The following is an 18338-nucleotide window of genomic DNA, read 5'->3' on the forward strand; positions in this document are numbered from 1 at the left end:
CGTTACACCATGGAACCAGACACGAGCAAGGGACGCGTAAATACATTTAGCAGTATTCTGACGTACTTCAGACACTTCCTACTTGCATTTTTTAACCTAATGGACACGATCGAGCATTATAAAACTTAATCTGGGCAATGTTTGCAGTTGCAGCCGATGACTGCATTTCCTCTGCGTCTATATGGGCGCGCTGAGTAGCAGTGTGTGGAAACGAAAGACAGGGACGGACGTAAAGCAATCAGTACGAACAAGAAAGTATGCAGAGCCTCTGGTAGCTCAGTTGGTAGAGCGGTGGACTGTAGTGGAGGATTCACAGTTATCCATAGGTCGCTGGTTCAAATCCGGCCCAGAGGACCGTTTTTCTAATCTCAGGAGCAAAGAGGCTCCAGAGCATGCCCACTCGGTCAGAACCTCCCTATGTTTTAAACCTATTTTAAAGGAAATTCACTTGCTCAGCTTGTAATAGCTAGTTGATTATCATGGGATTCTTAGCCTTCGTAGGATAATGATATTTCTTCGAATTATCGTAAAATTGCTTGCTCTTACAGGCATTACTCGTTTAATGTGCTATATAGGTCACATAGTCGCACCAATATTCAGCCGTTTCATAGACGTCTCGTTTTTCACACAAACGTAGAAACTAAATCCCTGAGCCTATCGCTGATACTTCCTCGGCGAGAAACGCTTATTACAGAAAATTTAGACTAAACGAAGGTTCCACCGAGATTCGAACTCGGATCGCTGGATTCAGAGTCCAGAGTGCTAACCGTTACACCATGGAACCAGACACGAGCAAGGGACGCGTAAATACATTTAGCAGTATTCTGACGTACTTCAGACACTTCCTACTTGCATTTTTTAACCTAATGGACACGATCGAGCATTATAAAACTTAATCTGGGCAATGTTTGCAGTTGCAGCCGATGACTGCATTTCCTCTGCGTCTATATGGGCGCGCTGAGTAGCAGTGTGTGGAAACGAAAGACAGGGACGGACGTAAAGCAATCAGTACGAACAAGAAAGTATGCAGAGCCTCTGGTAGCTCAGTTGGTAGAGCGGTGGACTGTAGTGGAGGATTCACAGTTATCCATAGGTCGCTGGTTCAAATCCGGCCCAGAGGACTGTTTTTCTAATCTCAGGAGCAAAGAGGCTCCAGAGCATGCCCACTCGGTCAGAACCTCCCTATGTTTTAAACCTATTTTAAAGGAAATTCACTTGCTCAGCTTGTAATAGCTAGTTGATTATCATGGGATTCTTAGCCTTCGTAGGATAATGATATTTCTTCGAATTATCGTAAAATTGCTTGCTCTTACAGGCATTACTCGTTTAATGTGCTATATAGGTCACATAGTCGCACCAATATTCAGCCGTTTCATAGACGTCTCGTTTTTCACACAAACGTAGAAACTAAATCCCTGAGCCTATCGCTGATACTTCCTCGGCGAGAAACGCTTATTACAGAAAATTTAGACTAAACGAAGGTTCCACCGAGATTCGAACTCGGATCGCTGGATTCAGAGTCCAGAGTGCTAACCGTTACACCATGGAACCAGACACGAGCAAGGGACGCGTAAATACATTTAGCAGTATTCTGACGTACTTCAGACACTTCCTACTTGCATTTTTTAACCTAATGGACACGATCGAGCATTATAAAACTTAATCTGGGCAATGTTTGCAGTTGCAGCCGATGACTGCATTTCCTCTGCGTCTATATGGGCGCGCTGAGTAGCAGTGTGTGGAAACGAAAGACAGGGACGGACGTAAAGCAATCAGTACGAACAAGAAAGTATGCAGAGCCTCTGGTAGCTCAGTTGGTAGAGCGGTGGACTGTAGTGGAGGATTCACAGTTATCCATAGGTCGCTGGTTCAAATCCGGCCCAGAGGACTGTTTTTCTAATCTCAGGAGCAAAGAGGCTCCAGAGCATGCCCACTCGGTCAGAACCTCCCTATGCTTTAAACCTATTTTAAAGGAAATTCATTTGCTCAGCTTGTAATAGCTAGTTGATTATCATGGGATTCTTAGCCTTCGTAGGATAATGATATTTCTTCGAATTATCGTAAAATTGCTTGCTCTTACAGGCATTACTCGTTTAATGTGCTATATAGGTCACATAGTCGCACCAATATTCAGCCGTTTCATAGACGTCTCGTTTTTCACACAAACGTAGAAACTAAATCCCTGAGCCTATCGCTGATACTTCCTCGGCGAGAAACGCTTATTACAGAAAATTTAGACTAAACGAAGGTTCCACCGAGATTCGAACTCGGATCGCTGGATTCAGAGTCCAGAGTGCTAACCGTTACACCATGGAACCAGACACGAGCAAGGGACGCGTAAATACATTTAGCAGTATTCTGACGTACTTCAGACACTTCCTACTTGCATTTTTTAACCTAATGGACACGATCGAGCATTATAAAACTTAATCTGGGCAATGTTTGCAGTTGCAGCCGATGACTGCATTTCCTCTGCGTCTATATGGGCGCGCTGAGTAGCAGTGTGGAAACGAAAGACAGGGACGGACGTAAAGCAATCAGTACGAACAAGAAAGTATGCAGAGCCTCTGGTAGCTCAGTTGGACAGTTCCGCTTGCGACGCCGTGCAGGTCGCACGTGTTGTGCCTTCGCTCCGCAATAGCGTGTGCAAGCCGTGACTACTTTCTTTGTTTACGTTGTTTGCTAGATTTGCTGTATTGTGATTCCGTCAGTTCACTTTTAGTGTTTTGTGACGTTTTGTGTTAGCGGTCTCGACCGTTTAATAAGTGGATATGTCGTCCAGGTTGTTCCCCAGGAAATGTACTCTGTGTTTCGAATTTGACAAGTCTACACGTCATGTTCAACCGAGTTCCATGGACGTTCACGATTTCATAGTGGATGTCATTGGTATTACGTCTGACCAGGTTCATACTGCCTATTACGACACAGATCTCTACTGTTTCTTCGTCAAGTTGTTAAACCCTGTGTTACTGGAGAGGATTCTGTTAAAACATGGTAGCAGAGCTGAGTTCCGTCATCGTGACGCCTCGGTGAGTACTGTTCTCATATCCAATGCTGATGTAGAATACAAAAATGTCCGTGTGTACAACCTGCCGCCGGAAGTTGAAAACTGTTATTTACGTGAGATTTTGACGAAATATGGGGAGGTCAAGCAAATCCGTAACGAACGTTGGTCTAGTCAACATCGGTTACAGTGTTTTAGTGGCGTCCGGTCAGTCGAAATGCACGTCAAGCAAGATATCCCCTCCCATCTTATTGTTTGTGGGTATAAAGTTCATGTCACGTACAGTGGGCAACCAGGCACATGCTTTATTTGTAATGAAACTGGTCACTTGCGTACGAACTGCCCTAAACGTGTATTTGTTCTCAAAAGTACTTTGGAACAGCGTAAAAAGTTGACATTGGCTGATCTTGTTAGGGAGGCACCAATCACGGACATCGACCGCCCTCGTGATAGTGAAATTTTGCCCCCGGAGCCTGGTTTGCCTGTTGCCGACTTTCCACCCTTTCCTTCAAACCCGGTTACAGATACGCCTGCCTCCAAATCTGACGTGCAGCTGCTGAGCCACAAACGGCGAAGAACGTGTGATGATGATAGTCCGGACGAGGCTCTCCAGGAATTAGAACTCGACGTCCCAAAAGAGATGCCGGTTACGGTTACTGACTCAAGTTTTTCTGAACCGTCGCACGCAGCTGTCGACGCTGCGGCTATTGACGTCATTCCGAGTGACGTACCGGCAGCTTTGGCACCACAACAGCCGAGCCCGCCGCCTGAAGTCGCGACGTCACCACGGGCCCAATCACAACAAGCGCGTGCTTCCGATAAGCATAACGAGGCAGGCAGTACTTGTGTACAAACTGACGGAAGTCAAAGTCCGTCTACACACAAACACGAAGTTCGTGCTAGTGACAACAAACAAACTTGTCCACCTTCTGAGTCAGTTCTTTCCGCAGATCCGATGGTTGAGGCGTCACAGCACGTTATGGTTTGCGAAGTCACTCAGGATCCTCCCACACCTCCGTCTGCCGATGTGTTCCCTAGCAGAGCACGTAGTAGGACCAAAGTTCAACCGAACGTCAACGCAGTACGGAAGAAAAACAAACCCAACGACACACAAGTGACTGTTCGTGATCCTCCCGACAATGCAGACCATTCCGAAGTCTCTATGCCCTTGTAATGCGACCAGTGTTTGTTTAGTGACCCTTTACGTACCTCACTGTAATAATGGCACAAGCGTACAAATTCGTCTCCCTGAACATAAATAAGATTCGATCTGATCTCAAAATTGCGGCCCTACAGCAGTTTCTATACGAATCTGACGCTGATATTGTGTTGTTGCAGGAAGTTACTGTTTTAAATCTCTTCATCTCTGGTTTTAAAACCATATCAAACGTTGCTCCTGAGGAAAGTACAGGTACCGCACTTTTATTACGGGAAGGCATTCCAGTTGGGGAGATCGAGTTTTTAGATTCCGGTCGAGGAGTGAGCTGTAAAATTTTTGATGTAACCCTTGTTAATTTATATGCCCCATCAGGCAACAGCAACAAATTCGAACGGTCACGTTTTTATAAGGAGGATGTTACGTATCTGTTGAGGAGCAGTCCTCAAAACCTGATAATAGGAGGTGACTTCAACTGTGTTCTACGTAAAAACGATCAGTCCCCTAATTTTAACTACTGTCAAGAACTGCACGAGCTCGTTAAGAATATTAAGCTGAAAGATGCTTGGGAACTGAAGTATCCTACTTTAGTTAAATTCACTTTTTTCACCGTTACTTCATGCAGCCGTCTGGATAGAATTTATCTATCGGACTGTATCAGTGACAGACTCCTAGCGGTTGACGTAATCCCGGCTAGTTTTACCGACCATTGCGCTTTTACGGCAACGGTTCACTTAAATCGACAGCCTACCAAATTATTTCGTTCCCCGTGGATGTTAAACATATCGCATCTGGCGGACGCTGAGTTATTTGACGTTATCAGGCATGTGTGGGAAACTTGTTTGCGTTCCATCACTTTTTATCCGACTAAAGCGATGTGGTGGACCACTGTTGCGAAACCAAAGCTTCGAAAAAGTCTCATTTATTATAGTGCTCAGAAAGCACGCGCCTTCAAGAGGACCTTTGAGTTTTACTACACTGTGCTGCGACAACTGTATGATTCATCCACTGCGACCAACACTAACTTTCCATCAATTCAACGTGTCAAGGCTAAACTTGTCAGCTTGAAGCGTCAACAATTGGAAGGTCTGAAAGTTCAATCCAAACCTAAATCTGTTTTAGCCGACGAAATGACATCTATGTACCATTTATTTAAGCATTTCTCGCGCCGCCGCAGGGCTTTCATTGATGTTTTGGAAAGGGATAATGGGGAAATACTCTCTACTCAAGCGGCCATTATTAGTGAAATTCACCAACATTTCCAACGACTGTATTCCAGTGAAATTGTCAATGAACCTGCTGTCAGTGCAGTGGTCAATGTTTTTGATAGGGCGATTACTCCTGCTGACAATGTCGACTTTTTATCGGATTTCACTCCCGAGGAAGTTTTAGCCTTGATCTCCAAGTCGTCTTCCTTTAAATCGCCTGGTCCTGATGGTTTGCCCAAGGAATTTTATATCAAATTCTGGAATGTCCTTGGTGGTACTTTTACTGAAATTGTTAATGAAGTCATGAGTGGTGGTCCTCTTCCTGCCGAGTTCAAGGTGGGTAGAATTGTTTTAGTCCCGAAGAGAACTGGTCACAAGCGAGTTGATAATCTCCGTCCAATCACATTATTGAACTTTGATTATAAAACGATTGCCCGAGCGATTAATAGCAGAATGACCCCCATCCTTGGGAAAGTTATTCATTCACATCAGTCTTGCCTTCCAGGGAGATCCATTATGACTCCGATTGCGGAGTACAGAGACGTTATTTCAGTAGCGGCCGTAACCAACATCAAATGTGCTTTCCTTTTTCTTGACTTTTGCAAAGCTTTTGACCGCGTTAGTCATCACTATTTAGAACGCATCCTGCAACGAATTGGACTCGAAGAACGAGCTGTGGCAGTCATTCGGCATATGATAACAGGCATTACTGCTAGGATCACCGTTAACGGTCAGCTGACACAAGCTGTTGGTATACGAAGAGGTGTACCGCAAGGCAGTCCTTTGTCGATGTCGCTCTTTGTTTTGTCGCTCGAGCCATTTCTGAAGAGATTGTGTATCACATTAACTGGCCTTTCTGTCTTAGGGAGCAATCTTACTGTGAGGGCTTACGCCGATGATGTTGCTGTTATCCTACGTCATGAGTCTGAAGTGGCCCAATTGCGGGCTGAGATTGATAATTACAGCACTGCTTCTGGGGCGAAACTCAGTGAGGGTAAATGTAAGGTTCTAAGCTTACGGGGCTTCGAATCTCTTGCTATACCGTGGGCACAGATCGTCGAACAACATGTTGCTCTGGGAATCATCATCGATCGGTGTCCTTTACGTATGGCAGCTAAAAACTGGAAACTTACTGCAAATCGAATACAGGGAGCTATAGTGGAAAACACTTGGCGATCGACAAATATCCTCCAGAAGATCAGGATTTTGAATACATACATACTCTGTAAAGCTTATTATGTCGCTCAGGTGTTCCCTCTTCCCAAAATGCAAGCCCATAAGATCATGCGTTTGTCCAGCAGGTTTGTGTGGCTCGGTCATATTTTTAAGTTAACCTATACCACACTGTCTAAGTCAGTGCAAGCTGGGGGCCTGCAACTCAATGATATCCGTCGAAAGGCGACGGCACTCTATATAAAACGAACAACTGAGATAATTACCACGATGCCCCATACTATCACATCGAAGCTGTTTCGCATTGTTCGCCCAAAATGTATGAAACCGCCAATTGACATCGGGAAACTAAACTTTCAATTGCAACATGTCGGTGTTTATTACCTCGAAATGAGTTACTTAGGTGACAGTGTTTCCACAAGTCCTTGTCTCACGACAGTGTTCTTAATTGCTCAGTGGCAGAAGTACGAAGCTCCAAATACAATTGAAATGCACTACCCAAGAATCGTCTGGACGGCAGTGTGGACCAATATTACTCTCAAAATTCATTCTTCCGATGTGCTTTCCGCCTGGTATAAAGTTGTCCACAATCTTATTCCAACCAACGAAAAACTCAACCGCATTGGCTTAAGTGCTACTGACAACTGCCTCAAATGTGGATTAGTAGACACTCTGAGGCACAGGTTTACTTGCTGCGGGCATCAGTTCAACTGGCATTGGGTGCGGAAACGACTGGCGCTGCTCACACGTAGCACTGAAAGTCTTTATACGACTGATATCCTCCTGTGGCCTGATACACGGTTTTACCCCAAAACGAAAAACAATACTGTTATGTGGATGCTGGGACATTTTGTCAATTACGTCATGACCCAACACGGAGAAGACAATATTACTGCCTTTACTGCTTATATGGCAACGGCATATTGGCGAAGAAACCAGTTCCCACACATTAAGAGGGATTTTGGCAATATGTTAACAATCCTGTTTGAGAAACAGGGAATTGGGTGATTCTAAAGTATATCCGCGATTCCTGTCACCATTTCCATGGTGAAGTTCCCAGGTACCAGTCAACAGTGACTACTATTTTCGTTATCATTTCGCCTATGGCGCTTGAAGAACCTGAAGTTTTCTTTTCTTTCTTATTCCTCATTATTTGTTTTTTGAGGGAAGAGACTTTTTTTTTTTTTTTTTCTTCTTGGTTTTGAGAAAGATTTCTATTTTTGGTTGCACTTATATTACAAAGAAGACGAAGCAATGAGCTCCTTGTCATCAGGAAGTACTGTTGTACGATGCCAGTGAATCTGGAGACTTTGATTTCATTTGAATATAGCTGAAGAAGCTCGCCAAGGAAGGCATTCATGGAGAGCGCAAGGAGGGCTGTAAGGGGAGAAGGGAGGCCCTAAAACAAAAAAAAAAAAAGATAAAAAAAAAAAAAAAAAAAAAAAAAGTTGGTAGAGCGGTGGACTGTAGTGGTGGATTCACAGTTATCCATAGGTCGCTGGTTCAAATCCGGCCCAGAGGACTGTTTTTCTAATCTCAGGAGCAAAGAGGCTCCAGAGCATGCCCACTCGGTCAGAACCTCCCTATGTTTTAAACCTATTTTAAAGGAAATTCATTTGCTCAGCTTGTAATAGCTAGTTGATTATCATGGGATTCTTAGCCTTCGTAGGATAATGATATTTCTTCGAATTATCGTAAAATTGCTTGCTCTTACAGGCATTACTCGTTTAATGTGCTATATAGGTCACATAGTCGCACCAATATTCAGCCGTTTCATAGACGTCTCGTTTTTCACACAAACGTAGAAACTAAATCCCTGAGCCTATCGCTGATACTTCCTCGGCGAGAAACGCTTATTACAGAAAATTTAGACTAAACGAAGGTTCCACCGAGATTCGAACTCGGATCGCTGGATTCAGAGTCCAGAGTGCTAACCGTTACACCATGGAACCAGACACGAGCAAGGGACGCGTAAATACATTTAGCAGTATTCTGACGTACTTCAGACACTTCCTACTTGCATTTTTTAACCTAATGGACACGATCGAGCATTATAAAACTTAATCTGGGCAATGTTTGCAGTTGCAGCCGATGACTGCATTTCCTCTGCGTCTATATGGGCGCGCTGAGTAGCAGTGTGTGGAAACGAAAGACAGGGACGGACGTAAAGCAATCAGTACGAACAAGAAAGTATGCAGAGCCTCTGGTAGCTCAGTTGGTAGAGCGGTGGACTGTAGTGGAGGATTCACAGTTATCCATAGGTCGCTGGTTCAAATCCGGCCCAGAGGACTGTTTTTCTAATCTCAGGAGCAAAGAGGCTCCAGAGCATGCCCACTCGGTCAGAACCTCCCTATGTTTTAAACCTATTTTAAAGGAAATTCATTTGCTCAGCTTGTAATAGCTAGTTGATTATCATGGGATTCTTAGCCTTCGTAGGATAATGATATTTCTTCGAATTATCGTAAAATTGCTTGCTCTTACAGGCATTACTCGTTTAATGTGCTATATAGGTCACATAGTCGCACCAATATTCAGCCGTTTCATAGACGTCTCGTTTTTCACACAAACGTAGAAACTAAATCCCTGAGCCTATCGCTGATACTTCCTCGGCGAGAAACGCTTATTACAGAAAATTTAGACTAAACGAAGGTTCCACCGAGATTCGAACTCGGATCGCTGGATTCAGAGTCCAGAGTGCTAACCGTTACACCATGGAACCAGACACGAGCAAGGGACGCGTAAATACATTTAGCAGTATTCTGACGTACTTCAGACACTTCCTACTTGCATTTTTTAACCTAATGGACACGATCGAGCATTATAAAACTTAATCTGGGCAATGTTTGCAGTTGCAGCCGATGACTGCATTTCCTCTGCGTCTATATGGGCGCGCTGAGTAGCAGTGTGTGGAAACGAAAGACAGGGACGGACGTAAAGCAATCAGTACGAACAAGAAAGTATGCAGAGCCTCTGGTAGCTCAGTTGGTAGAGCGGTGGACTGTAGTGGAGGATTCACAGTTATCCATAGGTCGCTGGTTCAAATCCGGCCCAGAGGACTGTTTTTCTAATCTCAGGAGCAAAGAGGCTCCAGAGCATGCCCACTCGGTCAGAACCTCCCTATGTTTTAAACCTATTTTAAAGGAAATTCATTTGCTCAGCTTGTAATAGCTAGTTGATTATCATGGGATTCTTAGCCTTCGTAGGATAATGATATTTCTTCGAATTATCGTAAAATTGCTTGCTCTTACAGGCATTACTCGTTTAATGTGCTATATAGGTCACATAGTCGCACCAATATTCAGCCGTTTCATAGACGTCTCGTTTTTCACACAAACGTAGAAACTAAATCCCTGAGCCTATCGCTGATACTTCCTCGGCGAGAAACGCTTATTACAGAAAATTTAGACTAAACGAAGGTTCCACCGAGATTCGAACTCGGATCGCTGGATTCAGAGTCCAGAGTGCTAACCGTTAAACAATGGAACCAGACACGAGCAAGGGACGCGTAAATACATTTAGCAGTATTCTGACGTACTTCAGACACTTCCTACTTGCATTTTTTAACCTAATGGACACGATCGAGCATTATAAAACTTAATCTGGGCAATGTTTGCAGTTGCAGCCGATGACTGCATTTCCTCTGCGTCTATATGGGCGCGCTGAGTAGCAGTGTGTGGAAACGAAAGACAGGGACGGACGTAAAGCAATCAGTACGAACAAGAAAGTATGCAGAGCCTCTGGTAGCTCAGTTGGTAGAGCGGTGGACTGTAGTGGAGGATTCACAGTTATCCATAGGTCGCTGGTTCAGATCCGGCCCAGAGGACTGTTTTTCTAATCTCAGGAGCAAAGAGGCTCCAGAGCATGCCCACTCGGTCAGAACCTCCCTATGTTTTAAACCTATTTTAAAGGAAATTCATTTGCTCAGCTTGTAATAGCTAGTTGATTATCATGGGATTCTTAGAAATTCGTAGGATAATGATATTTCTTCGAATTATCGTAAAATTGCTTGCTCTTACAGGCATTACTCGTTTAATGTGCTATATAGGTCACATAGTCGCACCAATATTCAGCCGTTTCATAGACGTCTCGTTTTTCACACAAACGTAGAAACTAAATCCCTGAGCCTATCGCTGATACTTCCTCGGCGAGAAACGCTTACTACAGAAAATTTAGACTAAACGAAGGTTCCACCGAGATTCGAACTCGGATCGCTGGATTCAGAGTCCAGAGTGCTAACCGTTACACCATGGAACCAGACACGAGCAAGAGACGCGTAAATACATTTAGCAGTATTCTGACGTACTTCAGACACTTCCTACTTGCATTTTTTAACATAATGGACACGATCGAGCATTATAAAACTTAATCTGGGCAATGTTTGCAGTTGCAGCCGATGACTGCATTTCCTCTGCGTCTATATGGGCGCGCTGAGTAGCAGTGTGTGGAAACGAAAGACAGGGACGGACGTAAAGCAATCAGTACGAACAAGAAAGTATGCAGAGCCTCTGGTAGCTCAGTTGGTAGAGCGGTGGACTGTAGTGGAGGATTCACAGTTATCCATAGGTCGCTGGTTCAAATCCGGCCCAGAGGACTGTTTTTCTAATCTCAGGAGCAAAGAGGCTCCAGAGCATGCCCACTCGGTCAGAACCTCCCTATGTTTTAAACCTATTTTAAAGGAAATTCATTTGCTCAGCTTGTAATAGCTAGTTGATTATCATGGGATTCTTAGCCTTCGTAGGATAATGATATTTCTTCGAATTATCGTAAAATTGCTTGCTCTTACAGGCATTACTCGTTTAATGTGCTATATAGGTCACATAGTCGCACCAATATTCAGCCGTTTCATAGACGTCTCGTTTTTCACACAAACGTAGAAACTAAATCCCTGAGCCTATCGCTGATACTTCCTCGGCGAGAAACGCTTATTACAGAAAATTTAGACTAAACGAAGGTTCCACCGAGATTCGAACTCGGATCGCTGGATTCAGAGTCCAGAGTGCTAACCGTTACACCATGGAACCAGACACGAGCAAGGGACGCGTAAATACATTTAGCAGTATTCTGACGTACTTCAGACACTTCCTACTTGCATTTTTTAACCTAATGGACACGATCGAGCATTATAAAACTTAATCTGGGCAATGTTTGCAGTTGCAGCCGATGACTGCATTTCCTCTGCGTCTATATGGGCGCGCTGAGTAGCAGTGTGTGGAAACGAAAGACAGGGACGGACGTAAAGCAATCAGTACGAACAAGAAAGTATGCAGAGCCTCTGGTAGCTCAGTTGGTAGAGCGGTGGACTGTAGTGGAGGATTCACAGTTATCCATAGGTCGCTGGTTCAAATCCGGCCCAGAGGACTGTTTTTCTAATCTCAGGAGCAAAGAGGCTCCAGAGCATGCCCACTCGGTCAGAACCTCCCTATGTTTTAAACCTATTTTAAAGGAAATTCATTTGCTCAGCTTGTAATAGCTAGTTGATTATCATGGGATTCTTAGCCTTCGTAGGATAATGATATTTCTTCGAATTATCGTAAAATTGCTTGCTCTTACAGGCATTACTCGTTTAATGTGCTATATAGGTCACATAGTCGCACCAATATTCAGCCGTTTCATAGACGTCTCGTTTTTCACACAAACGTAGAAACTAAATCCCTGAGCCTATCGCTGATACTTCCTCGGCGAGAAACGCTTATTACAGAAAATTTAGACTAAACGAAGGTTCCACCGAGATTCGAACTCGGATCGCTGGATTCAGAGTCCAGAGTGCTAACCGTTAAACAATGGAACCAGACACGAGCAAGGGACGCGTAAATACATTTAGCAGTATTCTGACGTACTTCAGACACTTCCTACTTGCATTTTTTAACCTAATGGACACGATCGAGCATTATAAAACTTAATCTGGGCAATGTTTGCAGTTGCAGCCGATGACTGCATTTCCTCTGCGTCTATATGGGCGCGCTGAGTAGCAGTGTGTGGAAACGAAAGACAGGGACGGACGTAAAGCAATCAGTACGAACAAGAAAGTATGCAGAGCCTCTGGTAGCTCAGTTGGTAGAGCGGTGGACTGTAGTGGAGGATTCACAGTTATCCATTGGTCGCTGGTTCAGATCCGGCCCAGAGGACTGTTTTTCTAATCTCAGGAGCAAAGAGGCTCCAGAGCATGCCCACTCGGTCAGAACCTCCCTATGTTTTAAACCTATTTTAAAGGAAATTCATTTGCTCAGCTTGTAATAGCTAGTTGATTATCATGGGATTCTTAGAAATTCGTAGGATAATGATATTTCTTCGAATTATCGTAAAATTGCTTGCTCTTACAGGCATTACTCGTTTAATGTGCTATATAGGTCACATAGTCGCACCAATATTCAGCCGTTTCATAGACGTCTCGTTTTTCACACAAACGTAGAAACTAAATCCCTGAGCCTATCGCTGATACTTCCTCGGCGAGAAACGCTTACTACAGAAAATTTAGACTAAACGAAGGTTCCACCGAGATTCGAACTCGGATCGCTGGATTCAGAGTCCAGAGTGCTAACCGTTACACCATGGAACCAGACACGAGCAAGAGACGCGTAAATACATTTAGCAGTATTCTGACGTACTTCAGACACTTCCTACTTGCATTTTTTAACATAATGGACACGATCGAGCATTATAAAACTTAATCTGGGCAATGTTTGCAGTTGCAGCCGATGACTGCATTTCCTCTGCGTCTATATGGGCGCGCTGAGTAGCAGTGTGTGGAAACGAAAGACAGGGACGGACGTAAAGCAATCAGTACGAACAAGAAAGTATGCAGAGCCTCTGGTAGCTCAGTTGGTAGAGCGGTGGACTGTAGTGGAGGATTCACAGTTATCCATAGGTCGCTGGTTCAAATCCGGCCCAGAGGACTGTTTTTCTAATCTCAGGAGCAAAGAGGCTCCAGAGCATGCCCACTCGGTCAGAACCACCCTATGTTTTAAACCTATTTTAAAGGAAATTCATTTGCTCAGCTTGTAATAGCTAGTTGATTATCATGGGATTCTTAGCCTTCGTAGGATAATGATATTTCTTCGAATTATCGTAAAATTGCTTGCTCTTACAGGCATTACTCGTTTAATGTGCTATATAGGTCACATAGTCGCACCAATATTCAGCCGTTTCATCGACGTCTCGTTTTTCACACAAACGTAGAAACTAAATCCCTGAGCCTATCGCTGATACTTCCTCGGCGAGAAACGCTTATTACAGAAAATTTAGACTAAACGAAGGTTCCACCGAGATTCGAACTCGGATCGCTGGATTCAGAGTCCAGAGTGCTAACCGTTACACCATGGAACCAGACACGAGCAAGGGACGCGTAAATACATTTAGCAGTATTCTGACGTACTTCAGACACTTCCTACTTGCATTTTTTAACCTAATGGACACGATCGAGCATTATAAAACTTAATCTGGGCAATGTTTGCAGTTGCAGCCGATGACTGCATTTCCTCTGCGTCTATATGGGCGCGCTGAGTAGCAGTGTGTGGAAACGAAAGACAGGGACGGACGTAAAGCAATCAGTACGAACAAGAACGTATGCAGAGCCTCTGGTAGCTCAGTTGGTAGAGCGGTGGACTGTAGTGGAGGATTCACAGTTATCCATAGGTCGCTGGTTCAAATCCGGCCCAGAGGACTGTTTTTCTAATCTCAGGAGCAAAGAGGCTCCAGAGCATGCCCACTCGGTCAGAACCTCCCTATGTTTTAAACCTATTTTAGAGGAAATTCATTTGCTCAGCTTGTAATAGCTAGTTGATTATCATGGGATTCTTAGCCTTCGTAGGATAATGATATTTCTTCGAATTATCGTAAAATTGCTTGCTCTTACAGGCATTACTCGTTTAATGTGCTATATAGGTCACATAGTCGCACCAATATTCAGCCGTTTCATAGACGTCTCGTTTTTCACACAAACGTAGAAACTAAATCCCTGAGCCTATCGCTGATACTTCCTCGGCGAGAAACGCTTATTACAGAAAATTTAGACTAAACGAAGGTTCCACCGAGATTCGAACTCGGATCGCTGGATTCAGAGTCCAGAGTGCTAACCGTTACACCATGGAACCAGACACGAGCAAGGGACACGTAAATACATTTAGCAGTATTCTGACGTACTTCAGACACTTCCTACTTGCATTTTTTAACCTAATGGACACGATCGAGCATTATAAAACTTAATCTGGGCAATGTTTGCAGTTGCAGCCGATGACTGCATTTCCTCTGCGTCTATATGGGCGCGCTGAGTAGCAGTGTGTGGAAACGAAAGACAGGGACGGACGTAAAGCAATCAGTACGAACAAGAAAGTATGCAGAGCCACTGGTAGCTCAGTTGGTAGAGCGGTGGACTGTAGTGGAGGATTCACAGTTATCCATAGGTCGCTGGTTCAAATCCGGCCCAGAGGACTGTTTTTCTAATCTCAGGAGCAAAGAGGCTCCAGAGCATGCCCACTCGGTCAGAACCTCCCTATGTTTTAAACCTATTTTAAAGGAAATTCATTTGCTCAGCTTGTAATAGCTAGTTGATTATCATGGGATTCTTAGCCTTCGTAGGATAATGATATTTCTTCGAATTATCGTAAAATTGCTTGCTCTTACAGGCATTACTCGTTTAATGTGCTATATAGGTCACATAGTCGCACCAATATTCAGCCGTTTCATAGACGTCTCGTTTTTCACACAAACGTAGAAACTAAATCCCTGAGCCTATCGCTGATACTTCCTCGGCGAGAAACGCTTATTACAGAAAATTTAGACTAAACGAAGGTTCCACCGAGATTCGAACTCGGATCGCTGGATTCAGAGTCCAGAGTGCTAACCGTTACACCATGGAACCAGACGCGAGCAAGGGACGCGTAAATACATTTAGCAGTATTCTGACGTACTTCAGACACTTCCTACTTGCATTTTTTAACCTAATGGACACGATCGAGCATTATAAAACTTAATCTGGGCAATGTTTGCAGTTGCAGCCGATGACTGCATTTCCTCTGCGTCTATATGGGCGCGCTGAGTAGCAGTGTGTGGAAACGAAAGACAGGGACGGACGTAAAGCAATCAGTACGAACAAGAAAGTATGCAGAGCCTCTGGTAGCTCAGTTGGTAGAGCGGTGGACTGTAGTGGAGGATTCACAGTTATCCATAGGTCGCTGGTTCAAATCCGGCCCAGAGGACTGTTTTTCTAATCTCAGGAGCAAAGAGGCTCCAGAGCATGCCCACTCGGTCAGAACCTCCCTATGTTTTAAACCTATTTTAAAGGAAATTCATTTGCTCAGCTTGTAATAGCTAGTTGATTATCATGGGATTCTTAGCCTTCGTAGGATAATGATATTTCTTCGAATTATCGTAAAATTGCTTGCTCTTACAGGCATTACTCGTTTAATGTGCTATATAGGTCACATAGTCGCACCAATATTCAGCCGTTTCATAGACGTCTCGTTTTTCACACAAACGTAGAAACTAAATCCCTGAGCCTATCGCTGATACTTCCTCGGCGAGAAACGCTTATTACAGAAAATTTAGACTAAACGAAGGTTCCACCGAGATTCGAACTCGGATCGCTGGATTCAGAGTCCAGAGTGCTAACCGTTACACCATGGAACCAGACACGAGCAAGGGACGCGTAAATACATTTAGCAGTATTCTGACGTACTTCAGACACTTCCTACTTGCATTTTTTAACCTAATGGACACGATCGAGCATTATAAAACTTAATCTGGGCAATGTTTGCAGTTGCAGCCGATGACTGCATTTCCTCTGCGTCTATATGGGCGCGCTGAGTAGCAGTGTGTGGAAACGAAAGACAGGGACGGACGTAAAGCAATCAGTACGAACAAGAAAGTATGCAGAGCCTCTGGTAGCTCAGTTGGTAGAGCGGTGGACTGTAGTGGAGGATTCACAGTTATCCATAGGTCGCTGGTTCAAATCCGGCCCAGAGGACTGTTTTTCTAATCTCAGGAGCAAAGAGGCTCCAGAGCATGCCCACTCGGTCAGAACCTCCCTATGTTTTAAACCTATTTTAAAGGAAATTCATTTGCTCAGCTTGTAATAGCTAGTTGATTATCATGGGATTCTTAGCCTTCGTAGGATAATGATATTTCTTCGAATTATCGTAAAATTGCTTGCTCTTACAGGCATTACTCGTTTAATGTGCTATATAGGTCACATAGTCGCACCAATATTCAGCCGTTTCATAGACGTCTCGTTTTTCACACAAACGTAGAAACTAAATCCCTGAGCCTATCGCTGATACTTCCTCGGCGAGAAACGCTTATTACAGAAAATTTAGACTAAACGAAGGTTCCACCGAGATTCGAACTCGGATCGCTGGATTCAGAGTCCAGAGTGCTAACCGTTACACCATGGAACCAGACACGAGCAAGGGACGCGTAAATACATTTAGCAGTATTCTGACGTACTTCAGACACTTCCTACTTGCATTTTTTAACCTAATGGACACGATCGAGCATTATAAAACTTAATCTGGGCAATGTTTGCAGTTGCAGCCGATGACTGCATTTCCTCTGCGTCTATATGGGCGCGCTGAGGAGCAGTGTGTGGAAACGAAAGACAGGGACGGACGTAAAGCAATCAGTACGAACAAGAAAGTATGCAGAGCCTCTGGTAGCTCAGTTGGTAGAGCGGTGGACTGTAGTGGAGGATTCACAGTTATCCATAGGTCGCTGGTTCAAATCCGGCCCAGAGGACTGTTTTTCTAATCTCAGGAGCAAAGAGGCTCCAGAGCATGCCCACTCGGTCAGAACCTCCCTATGTTTTAAACCTATTTTAAAGGAAATTCATTTGCTCAGCTTGTAATAGCTAGTTGATTATCATGGGATTCTTAGCCTTCGTAGGATAATGATATTTCTTCGAATTATCGTAAAATTGCTTGCTCTTACAGGCATTACTCGTTTAATGTGCTATATAGGTCACATAGTCGCACCAATATTCAGCCGTTTCATAGACGTCTCGTTTTTCACACAAACGTAGAAACTAAATCCCTGAGCCTATCGCTGATACTTCGTCGGCGAGAAACGCTTATTACAGAAAATTTAGACTAAACGAAGGTTCCACCGAGATTCGAACTCGGATCGCTGGATTCAGAGTCCAGAGTGCTAACCGTTACACCATGGAACCAGACACGAGCAAGGGACGCGTAAATACATTTAGCAGTATTCTGACGTACTTCAGACACTTCCTACTTGCATTTTTTAACCTAATGGACACGATCGAGCATTATAAAACTTAATCTGGGCAATGTTTGCAGTTGCAGCCGATGACTGCATTTCCTCTGCGTCTATATGGGCGCGCTGAGTAGCAGTGTGTGGAAACGAAAGACAGGGACGGACGTAAAGCAATCAGTACGAATAAGAAAGTATGCAGAGCCTCTGGTAGCTCAGTTGGTAGAGCGGTGGACTGTAGTGGAGGATTCACAGTTATCCATAGGTCGCTGGTTCAAATCCGGCCCAGAGGACTGTTTTTCTAATCTCAGGAGCAAAGAGGCTCCAGAGCATGCCCACTCGGTCAGAACCTCCCTATGTTTTAAACCTATTTTAAAGGAAATTCATTTGCTCAGCTTGTAATAGCTAGTTGATTATCATGGGATTCTTAGCCTTCGTAGGATAATGATATTTCTTCGAATTATCGTAAAATTGCTTGCTCTTACAGGCATTACTCGTTTAATGTGCTATATAGGTCACATAGTCGCACCAATATTCAGCCGTTTCTTAGACGTCTCGTTTTTCACACAAACGTAGAAACTAAATCCCTGAGCCT

The 18338-nt window shown here is 44.0% G+C and overlaps 30 non-coding genes across 30 annotated transcripts; 16 read left to right on the plus strand and 14 right to left on the minus strand.

Moving 5' to 3' along the window:
- The first annotated feature begins 265 nt into the window (after positions 1–265).
- Trnay-gua (transfer RNA tyrosine (anticodon GUA)) lies at positions 266–354 on the plus strand. Its single transcript is given in 2 exon segments — positions 266–302; positions 319–354. It is a non-coding gene; the product is annotated as a tRNA-Tyr (tRNA).
- Positions 355–712: 358 nt separating this feature from the next.
- Positions 713–784, minus strand: Trnaq-cug (transfer RNA glutamine (anticodon CUG)). Its single transcript has one exon. It is a non-coding gene; the product is annotated as a tRNA-Gln (tRNA).
- A 248-nt stretch (positions 785–1032) lies between these two features.
- Trnay-gua (transfer RNA tyrosine (anticodon GUA)) lies at positions 1033–1121 on the plus strand. The gene is given in 2 exon segments: positions 1033–1069; positions 1086–1121. It is a non-coding gene; the product is annotated as a tRNA-Tyr (tRNA).
- Positions 1122–1479: 358 nt separating this feature from the next.
- On the minus strand, positions 1480–1551 carry Trnaq-cug (transfer RNA glutamine (anticodon CUG)). Its single transcript has one exon. It is a non-coding gene; the product is annotated as a tRNA-Gln (tRNA).
- Positions 1552–1799: 248 nt separating this feature from the next.
- Positions 1800–1888, plus strand: Trnay-gua (transfer RNA tyrosine (anticodon GUA)). The gene is given in 2 exon segments: positions 1800–1836; positions 1853–1888. It is a non-coding gene; the product is annotated as a tRNA-Tyr (tRNA).
- Positions 1889–2246: 358 nt separating this feature from the next.
- On the minus strand, positions 2247–2318 carry Trnaq-cug (transfer RNA glutamine (anticodon CUG)). The gene has a single exon. It is a non-coding gene; the product is annotated as a tRNA-Gln (tRNA).
- Positions 2319–8421: 6103 nt separating this feature from the next.
- Positions 8422–8493, minus strand: Trnaq-cug (transfer RNA glutamine (anticodon CUG)). The gene has a single exon. It is a non-coding gene; the product is annotated as a tRNA-Gln (tRNA).
- A 248-nt stretch (positions 8494–8741) lies between these two features.
- Trnay-gua (transfer RNA tyrosine (anticodon GUA)) lies at positions 8742–8830 on the plus strand. The gene is given in 2 exon segments: positions 8742–8778; positions 8795–8830. It is a non-coding gene; the product is annotated as a tRNA-Tyr (tRNA).
- Positions 8831–9188: 358 nt separating this feature from the next.
- Positions 9189–9260, minus strand: Trnaq-cug (transfer RNA glutamine (anticodon CUG)). The gene has a single exon. It is a non-coding gene; the product is annotated as a tRNA-Gln (tRNA).
- Positions 9261–9508: 248 nt separating this feature from the next.
- On the plus strand, positions 9509–9597 carry Trnay-gua (transfer RNA tyrosine (anticodon GUA)). The gene is given in 2 exon segments: positions 9509–9545; positions 9562–9597. It is a non-coding gene; the product is annotated as a tRNA-Tyr (tRNA).
- A 678-nt stretch (positions 9598–10275) lies between these two features.
- Positions 10276–10364, plus strand: Trnay-gua (transfer RNA tyrosine (anticodon GUA)). The gene is given in 2 exon segments: positions 10276–10312; positions 10329–10364. It is a non-coding gene; the product is annotated as a tRNA-Tyr (tRNA).
- A 359-nt stretch (positions 10365–10723) lies between these two features.
- Trnaq-cug (transfer RNA glutamine (anticodon CUG)) lies at positions 10724–10795 on the minus strand. Its single transcript has one exon. It is a non-coding gene; the product is annotated as a tRNA-Gln (tRNA).
- A 248-nt stretch (positions 10796–11043) lies between these two features.
- Positions 11044–11132, plus strand: Trnay-gua (transfer RNA tyrosine (anticodon GUA)). Its single transcript is given in 2 exon segments — positions 11044–11080; positions 11097–11132. It is a non-coding gene; the product is annotated as a tRNA-Tyr (tRNA).
- Positions 11133–11490: 358 nt separating this feature from the next.
- On the minus strand, positions 11491–11562 carry Trnaq-cug (transfer RNA glutamine (anticodon CUG)). Its single transcript has one exon. It is a non-coding gene; the product is annotated as a tRNA-Gln (tRNA).
- Positions 11563–11810: 248 nt separating this feature from the next.
- Trnay-gua (transfer RNA tyrosine (anticodon GUA)) lies at positions 11811–11899 on the plus strand. The gene is given in 2 exon segments: positions 11811–11847; positions 11864–11899. It is a non-coding gene; the product is annotated as a tRNA-Tyr (tRNA).
- A 678-nt stretch (positions 11900–12577) lies between these two features.
- Positions 12578–12666, plus strand: Trnay-gua (transfer RNA tyrosine (anticodon GUA)). Its single transcript is given in 2 exon segments — positions 12578–12614; positions 12631–12666. It is a non-coding gene; the product is annotated as a tRNA-Tyr (tRNA).
- Positions 12667–13025: 359 nt separating this feature from the next.
- Positions 13026–13097, minus strand: Trnaq-cug (transfer RNA glutamine (anticodon CUG)). The gene has a single exon. It is a non-coding gene; the product is annotated as a tRNA-Gln (tRNA).
- Positions 13098–13345: 248 nt separating this feature from the next.
- Positions 13346–13434, plus strand: Trnay-gua (transfer RNA tyrosine (anticodon GUA)). Its single transcript is given in 2 exon segments — positions 13346–13382; positions 13399–13434. It is a non-coding gene; the product is annotated as a tRNA-Tyr (tRNA).
- Positions 13435–13792: 358 nt separating this feature from the next.
- Positions 13793–13864, minus strand: Trnaq-cug (transfer RNA glutamine (anticodon CUG)). Its single transcript has one exon. It is a non-coding gene; the product is annotated as a tRNA-Gln (tRNA).
- A 248-nt stretch (positions 13865–14112) lies between these two features.
- On the plus strand, positions 14113–14201 carry Trnay-gua (transfer RNA tyrosine (anticodon GUA)). Its single transcript is given in 2 exon segments — positions 14113–14149; positions 14166–14201. It is a non-coding gene; the product is annotated as a tRNA-Tyr (tRNA).
- A 358-nt stretch (positions 14202–14559) lies between these two features.
- Trnaq-cug (transfer RNA glutamine (anticodon CUG)) lies at positions 14560–14631 on the minus strand. Its single transcript has one exon. It is a non-coding gene; the product is annotated as a tRNA-Gln (tRNA).
- A 248-nt stretch (positions 14632–14879) lies between these two features.
- Trnay-gua (transfer RNA tyrosine (anticodon GUA)) lies at positions 14880–14968 on the plus strand. Its single transcript is given in 2 exon segments — positions 14880–14916; positions 14933–14968. It is a non-coding gene; the product is annotated as a tRNA-Tyr (tRNA).
- A 358-nt stretch (positions 14969–15326) lies between these two features.
- On the minus strand, positions 15327–15398 carry Trnaq-cug (transfer RNA glutamine (anticodon CUG)). Its single transcript has one exon. It is a non-coding gene; the product is annotated as a tRNA-Gln (tRNA).
- Positions 15399–15646: 248 nt separating this feature from the next.
- Positions 15647–15735, plus strand: Trnay-gua (transfer RNA tyrosine (anticodon GUA)). Its single transcript is given in 2 exon segments — positions 15647–15683; positions 15700–15735. It is a non-coding gene; the product is annotated as a tRNA-Tyr (tRNA).
- A 358-nt stretch (positions 15736–16093) lies between these two features.
- On the minus strand, positions 16094–16165 carry Trnaq-cug (transfer RNA glutamine (anticodon CUG)). Its single transcript has one exon. It is a non-coding gene; the product is annotated as a tRNA-Gln (tRNA).
- Positions 16166–16413: 248 nt separating this feature from the next.
- Trnay-gua (transfer RNA tyrosine (anticodon GUA)) lies at positions 16414–16502 on the plus strand. The gene is given in 2 exon segments: positions 16414–16450; positions 16467–16502. It is a non-coding gene; the product is annotated as a tRNA-Tyr (tRNA).
- Positions 16503–16860: 358 nt separating this feature from the next.
- Positions 16861–16932, minus strand: Trnaq-cug (transfer RNA glutamine (anticodon CUG)). Its single transcript has one exon. It is a non-coding gene; the product is annotated as a tRNA-Gln (tRNA).
- A 248-nt stretch (positions 16933–17180) lies between these two features.
- Trnay-gua (transfer RNA tyrosine (anticodon GUA)) lies at positions 17181–17269 on the plus strand. The gene is given in 2 exon segments: positions 17181–17217; positions 17234–17269. It is a non-coding gene; the product is annotated as a tRNA-Tyr (tRNA).
- A 358-nt stretch (positions 17270–17627) lies between these two features.
- On the minus strand, positions 17628–17699 carry Trnaq-cug (transfer RNA glutamine (anticodon CUG)). Its single transcript has one exon. It is a non-coding gene; the product is annotated as a tRNA-Gln (tRNA).
- A 248-nt stretch (positions 17700–17947) lies between these two features.
- On the plus strand, positions 17948–18036 carry Trnay-gua (transfer RNA tyrosine (anticodon GUA)). The gene is given in 2 exon segments: positions 17948–17984; positions 18001–18036. It is a non-coding gene; the product is annotated as a tRNA-Tyr (tRNA).
- The last annotated feature ends 302 nt before the right edge of the window (positions 18037–18338 follow it).

This window comes from Schistocerca serialis, chromosome 2 (assembly GCF_023864345.2).
Source record: "Schistocerca serialis cubense isolate TAMUIC-IGC-003099 chromosome 2, iqSchSeri2.2, whole genome shotgun sequence".
NCBI lineage: Eukaryota > Metazoa > Arthropoda > Insecta > Orthoptera > Acrididae > Schistocerca > Schistocerca serialis.